The sequence below is a fragment of the Chenopodium album genome, chromosome 20 (assembly GCF_948465745.1).
Source record: "Chenopodium album chromosome 20, dcCheAlbu1.1, whole genome shotgun sequence".
In the NCBI taxonomy this organism is placed as follows: Eukaryota; Viridiplantae; Streptophyta; class Magnoliopsida; order Caryophyllales; family Amaranthaceae; genus Chenopodium; species Chenopodium album.
The window spans coordinates 10,432,435-10,437,500 of record NC_137853.1 but is presented as its reverse complement, the minus strand read 5'-3'; positions in this window follow the sequence as shown (position 1 = coordinate 10,437,500).

Sequence of the window (5,066 nt, the reverse complement as noted above, 5' to 3'; positions counted from 1 at the left end):
TAGAACATATGAGTTATAATTAGTAATCATGTGTGTTGTATGTTTCCGATGCGATTTCAAAATTTTAATTTAGACCATATGATTAAAATTTATCACTTAAATTCTTAGTTCTTGAATACATGAGTACTATTTTTTAATTTATGTGTTTTGTATGTTTTCGATGGGATTTCAAAATTAAAAATTTAGACCATAATGATTTAAATTGGTGGGAGGGTGTGCTGCATGACTTTAAATTTCATTCAGATGCATTTGGGTGGGAGGATATGAGTAAAAAAAATGGAATATATGAGTTTTAATATAAAAAATATGAGTTATAATTTAAAACATATATAAACATATAATTTAGAACATAAGGCTAAAATTTTAGAACATATGAGTAATAATTTAGAACATATTTATAAAAATTTAGAACTTATGGGCTTATGGGTAAAAAAATTAGAACATATGACTAATATTTTATAATAACATGCTATATTTTTGTTCTAAGGGGATTTCTAAATAGCAATTTAGAACATAAAAATTTATATAACATTATATATTTTCACATTAATATTTATAGTATATGGGTAAAAATTTAGAACATATGAGTATTAATATATAATAAATTGTATTTTTATATTCTTGCATGCATAACAATGAAGTAGATCACAAGAAAGACAAGACAAGCTTATATATTCGAATACAACCTTTTAGAAAAATAGTTTTAGTATAATTATACTATATAAAATTCTACATGCTATTTCTAAAATTTTATTACAAATTATTTTCTTTCGCCCATTTCCGTGATCTTGAAGTAATCTCATGATGTAGCTCATTTTCCTTGTGTGATAATATTTTAGCACAAAAATCCACCCTCAATTTCTTCATTTGATCAATCTGCAATATAATAACATAAAATCATTAGACTTTGGTATCCGCTATCCCACTTTTTACATCATTATTAAAAAAAAAAATAGATTTACACAACTTACATGATTCAATTAAATCTGCTACTTACATTATACATTTTGGAACTTATGAGTTTAAATTTAGAACATATGTATAAAAATTTAGAACATATGTATAAAAATTTAGAACATATGGGTAAAAAATTTAGACATATATAAAGTTGTAGCAAAAATTAACAATTGAACTAGAATGTATATATACTGCATACTCAACAAAATTCTAGTAGAAAACATAAAATGTGAATAAAATAAGAATTAAAATTAGAATTGAATTAAATTTAGAACATTCGAGTAAAGTTTTAGAACATATGAGTAAAATTTAATCTCAAAAAAAAAAAACATATGAGTAAAATTTTAGAACATATCTAACATTCATAAAAACTTGAACAGTATCCATGGATGATAACCAACCTTTGAATTTGATCATTGTTTATAGCTTCTAGTAAAGATGACTCCACAATTGGACTTCTAGACCACTGATCATCAATTTTTACAGCTTCATCATCACCATCACTTTTTTTCTTTTTGACAAGTGCTTCATCACCATCTCTATTTGAAAAAAAAAATGTGTTAGAAGCTTAAAACTGAGATTAAAAACAAGGTTACACTTGCTAATCTAAGCTAAGATAGTCAAAACAACAATATTGATTTACATAATCATACACGCAACATGCAGTTAAATTTCAGCTTGACATTTTATCGAACGTGTTATGAGCATCTAAAAGTGATTTCTAAATTTGCAAAAAATCAAACATCAAGAATACTATTGCCGATTATAAACAATGATGATAATGAAGAAGAGAGAGAAATACATCATAATCACATTATTGATCCATTAAATCCAATAAGTAAATATCCCAAAATAAACAATCAATTTCCCATAAACTAACAGATTCAAGAGCTTAGCTTTAGAGCACCAATATTATTATCCTTCAATTTAAATTGATACTACCAAAATTCACATAAAAACAAAGTATAATGCCCAAAATCAATAAATTGATACTTACATCCTTCGTTCATAAGTAGTAATAGCTTAGATTGAATCCATTTGATGAAGAATTTGCGATTTCTAGGGTTTCAACAAAATCACAAAAACCTTATTCAATACAAAAATTTGAACATTGAAGCCAAATATCAAAGGAAAAATAGTTAAAATAGCAAATACCTAACAATATTTGTAGATTCAAGTAGAAATTCAAAGATATCTTACATTAAGATCGTCAAACCAGTGTTCGTTCAGAAATTTTTGGGGAAAGAAGAGAGAGAAAGGGAAGAGCTGTTTAATTTCTAGAGAGAGAAAAAGTTGGACAATTTTTTTAATTTTTCTTATATACAATCTAAAATTTACAATATTGCCATTATTTTGGCCAGGGTAGATGTAGAGCGTTGGATCTTGTTTAATCCAATGGTTATAAATTATTCTCACATATAAAGTGTTCTCATATAAGAGAGGTGTTCTCACATGAGCCTCTCCCTATATATATATATATATATATATATATATATATATATATATATATATATATATATATATATATATATATATATATATATATATATATATATATATAATGGTAGTGCTGGTCGTTGGTGGTTAATTTTTCCAACATTAAATTGAGTGTTTATGTTGTTTATTATTATTGTCTTCATATATTCTTCCCCAACTAGTTCTCAATCTCTACATATTAAGTTGCTTCTACTACCTATTCACAACCCTCACAGTTTGAGATGGTTATAAATTATTCTCACATATAAAGTGTTCTCATATAAGAGAGGTGTTCTCACATGAGCCTCTCCCTATATATATATAAATATATATATATATATATATATATATATATATATATATATATATATATATATATAATGGTAGTGCTGGTCGTTGGTGGTTAATTTTTCCAACATTAAATTGAGTGTTTATGTTGTTTATTATTATTGCCTTCATATATTCTTCCCCAACTAGTTCTCAATCTCTACATATTAAGTTGCTTCTACTACCTATTCACAACCCTCACAGTTTGAGTAAAAATAAGTTTTTTCAACAAATTTCAAACACAATTCTAATTTATTATACATGGGTTCAGACAAAGTGAGAGCCAAAATATGCAGATAAATAAAATGATAACTTGGCAAAAAGATTTAATCATGTTTTGTGGTCTAAGGTTTTTACGGAGGAACTAGCCTTAAGAACTTGAAATAGAAGAATATTCAAAATTGTGATTGTGTTTTTAATCGGTTTATTTTTCTTATGATCTAAGGTTTCTATGGAGAAACTACATTTAAGAACTTTGAAATAAAAAGTTGATTTTATTACACAAGTTTATTTTATGAAAGTCGTATGATACAATGTTACCTACCCGTGATTTTCTATTACTTCTCATCTTCCATTATCACCTTCATCAAATTAATCTACAATGAACGGAGATTGATTTCAAATCTCACTTGCATTCGAGTAAAATATGTATCTTGTACTCCTAAAATGTATTGAGCTCCAAAAAAGGGTGCCAGTTCAAACAAGCAATGATATTATATTATAACGTGAAAAAAGTGGTTATTAGAGTTTGTCGCCAACTCAAAAAAGTATGCATTATAGCGTGAAGAAATTGGTCAGTTATTATTGTGTTAAATGTGCTAGATTTCAATAAAATTTGTTACTTTATATTCTGTTATAAGAGTATTTTTCTCTCATCTCATATAAACTTTGAGTGTAAAGATGAGTGTTTGAGAGATTTGAAGAGCATATGTTGATGGGGTTTCTTACTAAGCACAACAATTATTTCACATTTAAATATCTGAGCTTCTAGAGTTTTTAGTTTTTATTTTTTCAAAATCATACTACCAAAGGGTCATGTTATTTGTAATATCAAACAAAATTAAATATATTAAAATAACCTATACTAGCTATATATATGGATACATAATACTATGAGTTAACTTCTCATTAAAAATTTACCTACCATACCTAAACTACTTAAAATAATATTTATCCCTAATTATTTTATTTGTCTTTTTGTTCTATAACAACTTCTTTGATAAATTAATGAAATTAAGATTTAACATTTTCCAAATAAGGAGTATGACTACCTTACAAAAATCATTCAATACAGGAGTCTAGCTAATATAATAATATTATACTGATAATAACTCAAGACTCAACAGACATTATTAAAAAAATACCAAGAAATAGATATGTGCAAGAGCAAATAAATAAATAGCATATATAACAGTTTTAAGGAAAAATTAAAAACAATAATCCCACCTTTCACTCATCTGCTCAAAATAATCCCACCTTTTCGAATTCCAGAAATAATCCCACCTTGTAACCCCATCTTCCCAAAATGATCCTTTTACCGGTTTATGAAATTAGTAACCTGTTTTAGAAGGTGACTTGACACGTGTCACCTTCTAATTGGTCCTAATTTTAAATAATTAAAAAAACAAAACAATTAAAAATAAAAAAATTCTCACGGCCCACAACCACCCCCATCATCGCCACCATCACCACCATCACAACCCCTGCTGCCGCCACCCCTTAATCACCACCATCACCTCCATCACAACCCCTACTGCTTCCTCTTACCACCATCACCACCTCCAAATTAGTTGGCGTCTGAGGTAATAGGTGTTATACGCCCAGCCACACCAACAACCCCACCGCACCACCTCCAAATTAGTTGCTGCCGCATAAATCAATTAACCACCGCACCACCTCCAAATTCGCCCAACATACCCCACAACAACCACCACTACACTAACTCCACAATTACCCCAACCTCCCCCAGCGCGGCAGCCTTCAAAATCACAGCCATCAACATCGGTACCACCATCTCCAACCATCGTGATGTCGCAGCTCCACAAATCACAGCCACAAGCTCCAATTCAACCCCAAACCAACACATTGGTGATGTCGCTAGCGATCCCAGACATTTTTGCGGTTGTTTGAAGAGGCTGGGGTTCGAATGATTGAGGTGGTAAGGCTGGGTTAAGATGGATTTCGGGGAAAGAGAAGGGGGAAGGAGGGTTTCGCCGGTATTGGTGGGGCAGGGGTGCCGTTGGCTAGCTAGGGTTAAGCTGTCGCCGATGGGGGGACAGGTGGTGCCAATGGTGGGTGTGGGGCTG